The sequence below is a fragment of the Macaca nemestrina genome, chromosome 16 (genome assembly GCF_043159975.1).
Source record: "Macaca nemestrina isolate mMacNem1 chromosome 16, mMacNem.hap1, whole genome shotgun sequence".
In the NCBI taxonomy this organism is placed as follows: domain Eukaryota; kingdom Metazoa; phylum Chordata; class Mammalia; order Primates; family Cercopithecidae; genus Macaca; species Macaca nemestrina.
The window spans coordinates 17,221,371-17,237,160 of record NC_092140.1 but is presented as its reverse complement, the minus strand read 5'-3'; the positions used below and the strand labels follow the sequence as shown (position 1 = coordinate 17,237,160).

General features: G+C 38.0%; 1 protein-coding gene and 1 long non-coding RNA gene across 4 annotated transcripts in view; one reads left to right on the top strand and one right to left on the bottom strand.

The window, feature by feature from the left end:
* Positions 1-1,960, bottom strand: part of LOC105477505 (uncharacterized) — a 96,096-nt gene extending 94,136 nt beyond the window's left edge. For all 3 annotated transcript variants that reach the window (XR_011614659.1, XR_984735.2, XR_984731.3), the window contains exon 1: positions 1,824-1,960. This is a non-coding gene — a long non-coding RNA (uncharacterized lncRNA). The remainder of the gene's footprint in view (positions 1-1,823) is intronic.
* LOC105477531 (heparan sulfate 6-O-sulfotransferase 3) overlaps positions 1-15,790 on the top strand; it is a 759,454-nt gene that overhangs the window by 372,113 nt on the left and 371,551 nt on the right. The window lies entirely within an intron of this gene.

The following is a 15,790-nucleotide window of genomic DNA, read 5'->3' as shown; positions in this document are numbered from 1 at the left end:
TTGTTAAGTTCTCAAGACAAAAAAAAAAAAAAAAGAAAAGATAAGAGTGGCCTTTGAATTGCAGTTTGAGATTTGAAATTCCTAGATCATATGTCCATTTTTTTGCTGTATGTTTTCTGAGGGAGCTAGGACATTATTAAAACCACCTGGGAACTGGAAACTGCAGGAGACACTGATAAAAATGAAGAGGTCTGTAAGAAAGAGGTGATGTGGCTGGGTGTGGTGGCTCATGCCTATAATCCCAGCACTTTGGGAGGCCAAGGGGGGTGGGAGGTGGATCACCTGAGGTCAGGAGTTCGAGACCAGCCTGGCGAACATGGTGAAACCCCGTCTGTACTAAAAATACAAAAATTAACTGTGCATGGTGGCAGGCACCTGTAATCCCAGCTACTTGGGAGGCTGAGGCAGGAGAATTGCTTGAACTCTGGAAGTGGAGGTTGCAGTGAGCCGAGACTGTGTCACTGCTGTCCTGCCTGGGCAACAGAGCAAGACTGTCTCAAAAAAAAAAAAAAAAAAAAAAAAAGAGATTATATGAAAAACAGTGGAGCATTTACAATTTGTAATTGATCCTGGCAGGAGAGACAATGGGATGTGGTAGTAGGTACTTCCTGAGGATATAATTAATACTTATTTGATGTTTACTATTTTTATCATAAATAAAGAGGAAAAAATAAATACATATCTATAGAAGTTCTCAAGAAAAGGAAGAAAAAATGCTTTATCTTGTTCTGAACCTGAGATATCACTGACTTCAAAAAAGGGCTATCAGGATCATCATGGACTTGCTTCTCATAAGATCATCTTGGTTATCATATTGGAAAAGAAAAAAAAACTGTGAAAGTCACACTAATTTCAGAATAGAGTGTAACACAATATGGAAAAATACTGAGTATATCCGACAATATAGGCACCCTTCTTAGTAGGTCAGTTAACATCTCTGCTATCAGGGGTAGGCATGCAGTTTTGAAAAGAAGATGGATTCTGATAATTCTACTGTTGCTGTGTTGCAGTATGTTAATTTGTACATATTCATTTGGATAAAAATGTGATTGTAATATTTCTTTTACATTTCAACAGTTCTTGGTACGATTGCATACATGTTCCTTTCTCAGCTCTAGGTACACACATTAGCTATGACTCCATCCCAAGAATGATGTCCTCCAAGTTGTAAAGAGATTGATCAGTGTTCACATTTGCTTTTGTACCTTTAAAATGATAAATTGAGTAATGGGGTAATCAAGATCTACTTTAATTAGCTGGATATGGTGTGTGCATATATTTGTAGACCGCCTTTTAAAATTCAGTGTTTGAAAGTTGTAGGAGTGATGTGAAGTTTGACCTGAGAAACATTTTGAAAGGTTATTTGCTTGATTCTCCTTGTGAGTATAATGATGATTAATGAGCAAATTGGTTTACTTCAAATACATTTGAGTAGCTAAATTTGCTATATTGCAGTCATTAAAGGCAGGCGTTTTATTAGAATCTTATACTTGAAGCTCAAGATAGAGCCAGGATATACACAACATAATAGGCAAGACATAATTTCCATGAAACAGTGTTATATTTCACAGTCTGGAACCATTTTTCTATGTGTTTCTAACCCCACCACTGTGCCATTATTAGTATTTGGGAGCAGAGAGTAAAGCCAGAATCAGAGAGGAACGTCTAGCTTCAGACCGTAAGATAGTACTGGGAATTTAGCAAATTAAACAAGTTTACGCTGTGAAAGTAATTTATCTGCTTGAAATTCTTCTACTTATTTAAGTTGTCGATGGTTTTATATATAGGAGAAAAATTATTTTAGTTTGGTAACTAAGCTTTACCTTGGAATTGTTTCCTTCTCAGAGTTCATATATTTTCTGTAAGATTCAGTAATGTTTGGTACATATATTTAGTGTATCTTCTTTGAGCTATCAGGTTTTGGAAGTATCATGGTGTTTTCAAAGACAGCTGGGTTAATTCAGCTGTTGGCCTGGTCTACACACCTTTTAAGACTAGATGCAGTCAGTTATGATAGATACATTTGTTTTTCTTCAGAGAAATACATGTGCATTGGTATTGATTTTTGATATTTTTATACTTAATAGTAAACTGTGGGAGGCCATTACTTCAAATAACAGTGGCTTTAAGAATTAGACAGCTCAGATGACTCTAAATTCTATTTGTAGGCAGTTTTCAGTTAAGGAGATAGGTCTGGCAGTGTGCCCGCTCGGCACAGACCTATTTGACTTCTCTCTCTTTCAATGGTGAGGTTCAGAGCATATTGTCAGGAAGTATAACTTATGTTCAAACAATGCATGGGAGCTGGACGTCTATTGCCAAAAACAAGCTGCCTGGGGGCAGAAATGAGAAAAAGCATCGTAAGTGCTATGGAACAATTCACTGTAGGCTTTTAATTATCTGAGATTTACATAAGCAACTCTACAAAATGGTAGATACACCCAATTAAATGACAGTAAATTTACTTTGCTACGGAATTCAATAATTTACATCTTGGTTTCCCCGCATTGCATTAATTACTGATTTGGTAGCAGATAAAAGAGCATCTGGTTGAAATTTAACCTACATATATTCAAATCAACTACAGAGATGGATTTATCTGTGTATTTATTTACTCATTTATTCACTATTTTTATGTGCCAGACGCTGGGAGTGAGAAGATATATACACAGCTTCATATCCGTCAAAAACTGACAGTTAGGCAGCAGTGATTGACATTTAAGTAAAAATTATAACGTATTATAAGAAGAAAAACCACAAAACATGTTTAATGCAATTGCGGTATTCATTTGTTCATTTAACAATATTACCTGAGCCTCTACTGCATGCCAGAGACACAGTGGTGAGCTGAGGTAGACATGGTCCTAGAAATAAAGACAGGTCTTCTTAGAAGAGCACAGCCACTAGGACAGCCATTTCTGGTAGTATGAAAGCCCATCTGATTAAAATAACCAAAGACCGGCTAAAATATATTTTAAAAATCTTTTAAACTGCGTTGCTGAACGAACTCAAAAAGATTGAATCTGAAGAGGCCAAAACTTACAAGCTGGAATTCTGCAGGGTGGATAAGCTCCACAGTTGGCTTTCACCCTGAGGTTTTCTGACAAATCCACAAAACCTTGAACTTTCACATCTGTGCCAAGTGACTCTACCAGGTACTTGGGGAACAGGTAATCTATACTCCCTCTGAAAAGAAGGAAGGGGCAGCAATCCCAAATTCATTACACGGGGCAAGCACAACCTTGTTACAAAAACCCTGATAAGGAGATTAGAAAATAATAAAAATTATACTCTGCTTTCTTCATGAATGGGGGTATGGATATCTAATAAAAGTTGTAAGCGCATGAAGTCCAGATACATCTAAGAAAGAGAGTGTATAATGATCAAGTTGTGTTATCTCAAGGATGTTAAATTGATTTAAAATTAGGAAATTGATTACTGTATCACACAAAACACATTAAAGGATTTTTTGAAAACTTTTGTTTTTCAGACAGGTCTGACAGGGTCTGACTCTGCTGCCCAGGTTGGAGTGCAGTGGCGTGCTCTGCAGCCTCAACCTCCTGGGCTCAAGCAATCTTCCCACCTCACCCTCCCAAGAAGCTAGGACAACAAGTGTGTGCCACTGTGCCAGACTAGTTTTTAAAGTTTTTGGCAGAGATGGGGTCTTGCTGTGTTGCCTAGGCTGGTCTCAAACTCCTGGCCTCAAGTGATCCTCCTACCTCAGCCTCCCAAAGTGTTGGATTTACAGGCGTGAGCCACTGTGCTCAGCCTAAAAACTTTTAATAGATTGACATAAAAAGGAATTTGAAGAACATCAGCATTTATTTATGACTTGAATAATTGGTAGCAAACTAGGTGTATAATGAAACTTTATTAGTCTGACAAAAGGGATCTATACAAAACCTACAATAAGCATACACCTACTGGTGAAATATTGAAAGCATTCTTTTTAAGATCAAGAACGAGATAAGAAAGCCCACTGTCACAGTTCCTCGTTTTTATTATATTGGAGATTTCAGCCCATACAATATGACAAAGAAAAAGAATGACTGGAGGAAGAAGCAAAACTGTCATTGTTTGAAGGTTATCGATGAAGAAAACTCAAAATGATTTACAAATGTATTGCTAGAATTAGGAAGGCAATTTTGCAAATTACTGGATATAAAATCAATCAATGTATGTATCTGTGTATGTATATATGTATGTATGTATGTATGTGTGTATGTATCTATCATCTGTCTGTCTATCTAAATGAGTTACATTTCTAGATGCTAGCACCAAGAACATGGTGTAGCAATATAAATAAAGTAACAAGAAATAAATCTGACAAAAGTTTTGTAATAACCGTCTTTCCATTTAGATAAATGTGTGAGGTTAGGCAAATAGAACTAGGGAACAATTATAGATTATAAATTTGATTTAAAAAAATTAAAGAAAACCAAAATGAATGGAGAGCTATATCATATTCCTAGCCAGGAAGACATTAAGTTGATTTACAGATTCAATGCCAATTTAACCTCAATGGAGTTGTGTGAATTTTGTAACTAGATGAACTGTTTTATAAAAGATTTATTTGCAAAAGGAAAGTGCAGAGAATACCCAAGACACCCATGAGGAAGATGAAGGTAAGACAACCCGTTTCAAACACAGGCTTATTTAAATCTCTATTCCAGCTTAGACACTGTAGGGAGTTAGAACCAGAACCATGGAGTGAAATGTAGAGCACGCCAAGAACTCAGGCAAATATTACAACTTAATTTATAGAAACAGCATTGTAGAACAGAGGTAAATGTAAATGTTGCTAGGACAAATAATTAATCATATGATAAGAGTGAAATTGGGTGCCTGCCTTCATACCAAGAGTAAATTACAAGTAATTAAAAATTTAGAAGGGAAAGAGAAAACTATAAAATGTTTAGAGGAAAATATAGGATTACGTTTTTATGACCACAGGGTAGAAAAAGATTTCTTGAACAAGACACAAATAATACAAGACACAAAAGAGCAAACCATTTAGTAAGGATTTAACTTGACTATATTAAAACTAAGATATTGTTTATCAAAAGACAATGTAAACAGAAAAGACAAACCACAAACTGGCAACACCTACAGCTGAGAAGTAAGTAGTATGCAGATTACACAAAAGAACTTCCTCAAATCAGTAAGAAAAAGACAATAGGAAAATAGAAAATAAACACAAGAAAAAAGGAACATAAATGACTCACAACATGTGCCAAGATGTGAAATAACATTATTAGTCAAGGAAAGAATTGAAAGCAAAGGCAAATACCTTTACCATCCACTAAAGCTATCAAACTAAAACATGTTGTGAGGTTATGCCAGTGGTGGAGAACCCACATTCACTTTTGGATTTCTTAAGAAATTTAAACATTCATATACTACCATTGAAACTGTCCCACTAGCCCCATAGACAGGGGTGTTTTTTTTTTTTTTTTTTTTTTTTTTTTTTTTTTTTTTTTTTGGATAAACATAGAAATTGACCCTTCTGGTTTTAAAGCTTGAAATTTATGTTTGTTTTATCTTAGTTGCCTCCTCAGGAAAGGACTCTCAGGCCTCAAAAAGAAAAAGAAAAAAAAGAAAAAAAAATCAAAGATCTGAAACTCTCCAGATCGTGCATCTAGACAATGAGATGCCAAACCCCTCATTCATCATGATTGATTCCTTACCCCCCTACCCAGTTCCTGTTTTTTTACACATTGTTACATTTCTTCCTGGCTATATAAACTCTTAATTTTAGTCAGTCAGGGAGATGAATTTGAGGCTGATCTCCCATCTCCTTGGCAGCAGCACCCGAATAAAGCCGTCTTCCTTGGCAACAATCATTGTCTCGGCCACTGACTTTCTGTGTGACAAGCAGCAGGACCTAGACTGAACCCCTGTTGTTTCAGTAATGCCATGACTTAAAATACCACTTTTCAATGTATCTCCTAGAAAAATAACTCTACAAAAATATTGCATCACAGTTAGTAATTGCTAAGAAGTGGAAACAAACTTACATGAGTAAAAATAGAACATATAAGTAGTTATATATAATGGAAGAAGAGGTAACTGATTTTCTAGAAATCATGATGCATTTAAGAAGTAGTCTTAGAATTTGATCACCTACTGGAAGGTAGGTAATGTAAGATGACAGGAGTAGAATGATTTTCAGGTTCTGATTTGGGCAATTATGTGAATAGTGGTGCCATCGACCATAACAGTTTTTCTAATCCAATCATTGATATATTTATTTTAAATTGTAAAGGCAGGGTAGCCAGAGAAGCTTCTTATATTTTGATTAATTTTAACACAGCACATAGTTTTCCACAGTGTCTATAGTAAGTTCATTATCTACTACATTGGCAAGATGCTTCGTGTGTGTGTGTCTGTGTGTGCATGTGTGCGTGTGTGCATGCACACGAGGAACTTTAATGGTGAAGCTGATACAAAAAGATGCTCCAACTCAGTAGTTATAAGTAGGCATACTCACCATGTGGGAAAAAACTAGGAAGTTTGATAACACCAATGATTAGGTTGTAGATGGGGATGCTTATCCACTTTTGTTGGGAATATTGGTATAACTACTCTGGAAAACACTTTGATATCACTTAATACACTTGAGCCTGCACATAATTCATGAAGCCAGCAACTGAATTACTAAGTGGAATCCCAAAAGAACTTTTGCGTATTTGTACCAAGAAACATTGAAACAAATACTCTTAGCAGAAGAATATGGAAACAACAACCCAAATGTCCATTGATAGTAGAATCAAGAAATACATGGGGGAATACTATACAGCAATGAAAAGAACTGAAATACAGTTTGAGACTTCCCATGGATAAATCTTGCACAGGCACAAGGAGGAATGAAAAGAAGCAAGCCTCTAGTCGTACATAGTATACAGTTTCATTACATAAAGTTACAAAACATAACTTTAAATACATTACTTAAGAATGCAACCCACAGGTGGCAAAACAGATGTTAGGCTCAGGGAGAGAGAGAGGATGAGGATATGCTTAGGAAAATATGGTGTGATCATGGTTGGAGCAAAAAAGAGAGTCTGAGGTAAGGTACAATTTTCTGCTTTTGAACCTGGGTGGTGCTTACATAGGTGTTCACTTGGTTATGCTTCTTTAAAATGTTCTTATGTTCTATATACATTGTGATCTATATATTATGATCAGTGTCTCAATAAATTTAAAAATGAAGCAATAAACCAAAATATTAACAATACTCTCTATGAGCCATAGAATTAAAGATAATTTTAAATTTTTAAAGATTTCTTTTTGTTGTCTAAATTTTCCAAATAAAAATGTTAATCTAAAAGGAATGACACATTTTCTTTCATTTTTTTAATGTGTGTGTGTGGGTGGTAAGAACACTTAAAATCTACCATCTTGTCCGGCACGGTGGCTCATGCCTGAAATCCCAGCACTTTAGGAGGCTGAGGCAGGCAAACCATGAGGTCAGGAGTTCGAGATCAGCCTGACCAACATGGTGAAACCCTGTCTCTACTAAAAATACAAAAATTAGCCAGGCGTGGTGGCGTGCACCTGCAGCTACTCAGGAGGCTGAGGCAGGGGAATTGCTTGAACCTGGGAGGAAGAGGTTGCAGTGAGCCAAGATCATGCCACTGCCCTCTAGCCTGGGCCACAGAGTGAGACTCAGTCTCAAAAAAAAAAAAAAAAAATCTACTATCTTAGCAAATTTCAAGTGTACAATTCAATTACTGTATTGTTAACTACAGTCACCATGTTGTACATTAGATCTGTAGAACTTATTCATCTTACGTCACTGGAACTTTGTATCTTTTGACAAACATCTCTCCATTGCCCCCTCCATCTACCTGCTGTCCCACCCCTTCAATTTTCTGCTTCTCTGAGTTTGGCTCCTTTGGTTCTACATATAACTGAAATCATGCATTATTTGTCTTTCCATGTCTGACTTATTTCACCTGGTATAATGTTCCTCAGGTTCATCCACATAGTCACAAATGTCAGGATTATTTCTTTTTTAAATTGAAGAAAAAAAGAGAACGAGAAATAAAGGAAATGGTAACTATGGGAGATGATGGCTATGTTGTTAAGTAGCTTGATCGTGGTAATCATTTCACAGTACATGCATGTTTCAAACCATGAAGTTGGACACCTTAAATATATGCAATTCTGTTTGTCAATTATACTTTAATAGAGCTAAAAAAATGACAGCCACCATGCTATTATTTTTACGTTGGAAATCTCCTGTGATGAGAAGTGTATATGTGTCCCATAAGAAAGCTCTCTGGTCACAGTAGAAGATAGTGGGTACCCCTGAGCAGAATTTGATTTTTCTATACTTAGCAGGGATGTTAGGGTTAAAAGTTAGAAAATTATACAGTGTTACTGAAGCCAAGGTAGCACAAGAAGCTGCTTTCCTTTGTTTCAATCATTTCATCTTTCCACCTGTATCTTTGATATGTTCTTTCTGACTCCCATTGCAGTGTATATATAAACTTCCCTTCTGTCTCTGAGTTGGCTGTGCTTGCTCCAGTTCAACATATCACATATACTGTTTCCAACCTGGTTTTTTTCCTAGAAGTTTCAAAGTTTGATTATATTTCCCAACTCTCGTGTGTTCTATTTGCCTATTCTATGGGAAGCTATCTCTCAAGCATCACCATTCAATGTGATAAGAAGGAGAAAGAAGGCAGGACTGTCATCTTAGCACTTGGCACCGTCCTCTGCTTAAATCTGTCCTGAGTCCCGTTTCTCTTTAATTAGTCTCGTAGGAAAAGAGGAGCAAGATCATGCTGCCAAATGGGATATTTTTGAAATTCTCATTATTCTTTTATAATTGTGCCCCTGGTCATTTTGAATCTTTAGTAGAGTTTCTAATGAAAACCAGATGCTAGAAAAGGTTTAATGTGTTGAGCACCTACCATGTACAAGGCTTGTTTACGTTCCTGAATGTACAAGGCCTGGCTTGTTTCCTCAAGGAACCTGTCATCTAAAGGAACCGATATCTGTGCTAATAATAATAATTAATAGTAATAAGTGATGATAACCACAACAGTAATATAGCATTTCCTGTATGATAACCATTCATCACATATTAACCCACCTAATCCTTATAACAGTTCTATCATATGCGTACCATTTGTCACCATTTTGCAGATGAGTAGATTGAGAAGAAGAAGGAAAATCATGTGCCCAAAGTCCTGTAACTACTACATGGTACACTGAGAATTTAAAAACCAGGCAGCCAACTCTTGACCCACTGTTTAAACCCAGTACATACGTGGCATTCAAATTCAGTGTGAAATAAAGCAGAGTATAGGCTTGGTGCAAGAGCTGGTTATGGACTGAGAACAGCACTAGTCAGTATCAACATTGTAGCTGAAACCCAGGAATTCGACTAACTTCATTAAACTCCTAATCCTGGGGGGATGTATTCAGTCCTGTGTTTCTTTACGCTGACATCTAAGGACTGTGTTTTCCTAATGATTACAACTTCTGTTTTCTTTAAACATACCTTATCGTTGACTTTTTCAAGCAGTGATTTGCATTTTAGAATGCCAGAAATTGCTGCACATGTTCCCAGATAAGAACTTTAAGCCTTAAGTTTAAGAAAATGACAAATCAGGCGTAGAAAGAAATGTACAAATATATATGGCATGATGAGCTAGGCATCTTGAATGGGCATTTTTTCCTCATAAATTGTAAGAAGTCTCAGAAAGGAAGAAATTGGGTGTCTTTAAATGGAAATGAATTTGAATAAGAGCGCAGAAATGGAACTGATAGAACATTTATTTGATTATATGATCATTTAATTGAATTACTTTGTGTGGCCATTTGAATTTTATTTAACATTTAACAGGACATACACACACACACACTCTCCATAATATTATCAATTCCATCTTTTTCTGCAAGGAAAATGAGGAAGCTAAAAGTAAAAGACATGCTATTGCAGGGCTGTGTTTGAATTATAGTTCCCACTGCGAGTTTAAGTCCACCCAACATGCGCCCACTAAGAGCAGGATGTTATCATCATAAACAACAAGAAAAATCTACTATACGTATCCTATAGAGCCTTGTTTACAGAGCCTGTGGAAGCTGTAATTTAGAATTTCTGACATTTTTAAGAAGTGAAATCTCTACTTTGGATCTTTTGGCATTAAACATAAAATATAACAACTCACAAGAAGATACGCCTTCACTGAGCTTCTCTTTTTGGCAAAACCTGAAAATGGCCATTTTCGATGACTTTTCCATATTGATCTCCTTTAAGGAAGCTAATAAATAATTTCAGCACCACTGTTTTCCTCTTGTTTATTCATGTCTGTTTTCTAAAGAAAAAAATATTTTGCTAATGGAAGAAACAAAACAAAATATTTATTCCATGCTGTGTCTTTCTTTTGATGAGGGCCAGTGTGGTAAGGAAGTTTTTTTCTCCCTCATAAAATTGTTTACAGGAAACAGTGGGAGAGAACTAAAGAATAACAGTTTTTCTTTAGCAGCTGGAGGTGGTCTGAATGGAGTCTTCAGTTCCCATGCATGTTTTGTAATGCAGATTTCTTTGAAAATGGTCTTGCCAGTGCACCTTAAATACATTTTAGAATTATCTTACCATGAAATTAGTTTTCTCCGTCATTGGCTTAGTTGAATCCCTCCCCCAACTTTTTTTTTTTTTTTTTTTTTTGGATCAATGCTGGGACATTAAAAATAAAGCCGTGGCTGCACATGCTATTTTTGGAAGTTCCTATCGAAATTCCATCCTTCAGCAGACCAGTGTGCTTTGAGCAGCAGGTCTTTATCACAGTACCACTAAATGGTATCGAGCTCCTCCACCTTTCACCCTCAGGCTTAATTCTCCACTTTCCATCCTTGCCTTTGGCCTGTATTTCTGTGGTAATTAACCATAAATAGAACAAAGAAGGAGTTTCAGGAGCAAAAGTAGCCCAGAACTTGGTTGCCATTGAATGAGCCATTTTAAAAATTACTGAGTCAAACAGCAACTCATGGTTCAGAGATCATGCTAGGAAACTAGCTGATGATGATATTTGTAGAGGTGATGGTGGACATGAAAATAGAGATAGTGGTGGTGATGGTGAGGGTGGTGGTGGTCATGGCGATGGTGGTGATGGCAATGGTGGTGATGGTAATGGTGATGTGGGTAGTAATTAATAATGGTAGTAGTGGCAAGGTTATGGCAGTGACTTAAAAGCATCCCAATTAAGGGTCTGGGAAATGTGACTGGTACAACACTTTTACAAAAATTTCTGTGCTCTGGTCATTTTACAACAGATAGTTTGCTTTTCATGCTAATATTTTTCTGTCTCTCAAAACACTATCAATTTTAAGAAGAAAGTCTTGATCAAATAGTCTACATACATATAGAAAATTCTTCAAAACCAACAAAATAAAATTTCAAATTGTTTGATATACATTGAGTACCTTGGAAAATGAGAGTTGTAAAAGAAAACCAACCCTGTAATATAGGAGTGCTAAAAATCTCCCCATATTCACTTTTTCCCTTGTTGTTATACCTGAGAGGATTGTCTTGGTGTCATTGCTGGTTGGCACACATTTTTTTCATTCCACACTTTGAAATATGAATCTATTACAAAAGGATCATGTTGGTGAGGCACTGGGAATGAATAAGTTAGGAACAGTAATTCGTTTTTAAGCATTCCCTTTAAGGATGGTGAAGCATTTTCCCCTCCCCCAAATATTAAATAATTTCCTCTCAAGCAGTTGGTTTATAGGAAGAGCAGTTTAGTTTAAATTTGCATATTCTGAATGGACTGTCTTTATCTTCTTGACACATTATTTCCCAATTTCATTGTACTGTCCCTTCTGTTCATCATCTCCCACAGAAGAAACCCTCTTCAAGATATGTCATTCTGTGTCTCATATCTGGAATGGGAAGCCCTTCCCACTTAAACAAACAAACAAAACTCCCCATTGTCATCCTGTGTGTACCCCTCCCCACTTAGAACCTTGCCTCTTCCATAGTCGTGCATCTTGAAAATGTAAGAGTTGTCTATGTTTGTTTCTGTTTTCCCACTCAGCTCTTCAACCCACTGCATTCTTGCCTCTGTCCTCACCACTCCACTAACATTTCTCTCAATATGGGCCATTTCCCTTTTTTGCTCAGTTGCAAGGCCATTTCTCAGACATTTTCCTTCCCGCCTGGGTGGTATGTGACCCTGTTCCTTACACTCTTTTTGGTAAACTGTTTATCTGGCCACCTCCAATTTACCATTTAGGTTTCAGCCTAACTATCGGTTCCTCCAAGAGGACATTGTGGAGGCCTCCACATCTGGGAAAGAAATAACCTGTGCATTCTTTTTTTCATAACCCAGGAGCTGTTAAAAAGTTTTTATTCATTTGTCTGACCTGTTTGCTTTATATCCCTGATGCCTAGCCCATGTATGACACAAAGTAGGCATATATTTTCCTCCAGTTTCTTTTGGATTCCAGTAACAGAACCTTCCTCCAGCATAAGCAAAAGGAGAATTTATTATGATGACTTAGAATTACATCTTGGGTCAAGCAACAGAAAGTGCTGCCAGGGCATGGGGACTGAGAATAGGAAGAGACAACTGTAGGAACCAAGACCATTTATCTTGGATGTCCTCTGCCTTCAGGGGCCACATAACTACTAGTTTCTGCTTCTTTCTGTGTTTTGGCCCATTTTTTTTCCTTCTATATACCAGCTTTCCTTCTTCTCAGCATCCCTTTCCCTATTCTGAGTTGATACATCCTCAGCTCCAGTCCTCTATGCTGGGGGAGCAGAGACAAGTGGTAGAAATGTGGCTTCTGGGGTTGCACTTTGAGGGTGTGAAGGTGTCATGGGCTGCGCACAGGATGGGGATCATGAGCTGAACAGGCACTCAGTGTACATCTATTTCAATGCTTGCTTAAAAATCCAATGAATGATTGAGCAGCTGTCTTCCAGGATTCTGTCATTTTCATAAGCCATCTAAACTCTCTAAAGACGAATATTCTTCATTTACAAGAAATTGAGTTTATCCAGGATAGCTTCAATACTCCTCTACACTTTCCTTATTGACACAGTGGGATGTATTGTTCTTATCAAAAGAGCTAATAGTCCTTATGGATTCTGAGTTGACCATCACCTTATTTTGGTTTAAGAAGCAGGGGTTGGAGGGTGGGGAATGGACTCAGTGCTTGCATTAGTCAGCTATTGCTGTAATATAAGGCAGAATAAGAAGCAATATTCCAGATCTCAGGGACTTATAACAACATGCATCTACTTTTCTTGCTCATGGGTATGTAGGAGCTGAGGTTTGGCTCATTTTGGCTGAGGTTGGTTGGGTTTGGCGCTTCTTCGAGGACCAGAACTGAAGAGGCAGAGGCTACCTGGGGCTTATTCTTCTTGGGCAGCAGCCTTCATGGAAACATGGGCTGCTTCTAAAGGCCTGGGCTTGGAAATAGCAGCCGTCACTACCAGCCACATACTATTGTTGAAGGCCAGGGACAGGGCCAAGCTAAATGTCGGTGAGATGTATACTTCATCTTCTCTATTCTATTGCAAGTTCCTGTGGCAGTGGGAGGAGTAAGAATTGGGAACAAGAACCCAATCTAATAGAATGCTAAAATGGCTTACGTGATTTCAAGGACATTTAGTTTTCAAAGTAAAGTTCAAATTCTTTAAGGATGCGAGGTGGCCAGGTGTGCAGCTGCGACTGGGTGGTCTCTTCAGCCTCATTTCTTTTTCATTTGCCCTTATATATGCACAGTTTGGCTCAAGCCAAGTTGAATCTCCGTTGAGCATCGCATATCTTGCATGCTGTTTTTTCTGACTCCCTTCTGCCCTTCTTTATTTAGCTAACTCTTATTTTACCTTTGAAACTGAGGTCAAGAAATGACCTCTTCGTGGAAACCCTCCATGATTCCATGAAACACACATCAGTGCCCTCCTCTGTGCTTCTTGGCACCTTGTGCTTGTCTCTAGCATTGTACTTATTATTTTGTGCTGTGTCATTGCTTCGGCCATCTGTCCCTTCAAGTAGAATTGAACATTCCTCAAAGGCTATAGCAATACCTCAGTTAACTTAGTGTCCTTAGAATCTAACACAGCACCTGGCACTTAGTAGTTATCCAATCAACAACGTTTGTGAAGGAAAGAAGAATGAGAAGATGAAAAGGTGGGAGGAAGGAAGGGAGAGAGAGAGGAAAGAAAGAGGAAGAAAAAGGGTGGTGATTGGTTACTTGTAAGACAGTTCATTCACTGGAAATTTATTAATTATTTATTCATTATTATTCATTCACAGTAAGCTTCTGCTTGGAATATCTTATTTCTATAGTTATGAGGTGGTAGCCCTTAATATACCATTGTTGGCTTGATTTTGTAAGCATTATTTTTTCATCTAGAGAATCCATATATTTAGCATGACAAGCATATACTCAGACCCTAAAAGTCACTTTCCAAAGCCAAATGCATTATCTTCCCCACCTCCTTGTAAATATTTCAAGGCTTCTACCTTGCCTAGCAGTGTCTGCCTGAACATGGGCAGTTTTAATTATACAGGGAGCACTCTTGCCCTGCCATTGACAGATACGTAGTTAAAGGCACAACCTGGAGTACCCCTAGTAGAATGCTAATAAGGAAATGGGGACTTAGTTGTTATTAGGTTATTTTCTTATTGGAAAAACTGAGGGTGATGAATGTAGCCAGGACTGAGCTCCTCCATATTCCAGACATGTATCAAAAAGAGTTTATCTTTATCTGAGCTCTCGTGCCAACCTTCTTAGAGCAAGTGACTGCATGACACATCACGGTAAATAACTTCTTAAAAAAGTATATGCTGGCTTGTTTTAGAATGCATGTGCTGTTTAAAAATAGGTAGGGAGTTTGACACACACCTGATTGCCTCTGAGATGAAATCCGAAGTGTCTGGCATCACCACCTCTTCTGGGGCAGGTTTCTCGTCATCTCACCTCTTGTCTCCAGCTGCTCAGGCGGCAGCTCGGTCTACAGAGGCGGCGTCCAATTACTCAGAATATCTGCCCCTGATCTTGGCAGGGACTTACACTTCCTGGCTTTTGCAGATGATGGATGGCACTTTTTGTAAAATGAGATGCCTCTGGAATAGGAAGGTCGAGTCGAGAAAAGGGTAGGTCTTGATTCCCACAGGACAGAGTAACTGAGAAGGTGGCTGGCCAAAGTCAAGAGGCCACTGAGCACAGGCTGCAGAGAGATTTCATCAGAAACCAGTGAGGACAGTGTTGCTCGGGAACACATTTGCTACCGTGTACTCTTAAGTGAGAAACCATCGTTGGTTTTTTGTTTAATGTGAATTTCTTTCTAGTCGATTGTTTTCACCTGGTGGAATGGGCAGGGCCTGGCCAAATGTGGTGAGCGTTCCTGTGTTGTCACATGGCTTTCCTGGGAACCACAAAAGGAGTGGAATGTTGCAGAGACTGCTGTCAGCCTACAATGAGCAGTGAAAATCAATGAGAGGAAAATGGCCCATTTTTGCTTCATTGATTTTTGCTGGTCAATGAATCCTCTTCATTTTATGTACCCCCCTCCTTCAATTTTTTTTCCTCTGTTGGACACATCTTAATGTTACTGCTCTGCATTAAGCACAATACTGAGAGTGACAGTTTCTTTAAGCACACAGCGTTGTGAGTGATGGCAATGTGTCAGATTTGGAGAGGAGCACGGTGAGATGAGACTGAAGCTTGGGGAAGGTGACGATGGTATATTAGCATTGAGTAGGTTAGCTTAGGGACTGGCATGACTGTGACTGTGTTCAAATGGATAGGAAATGTTTAA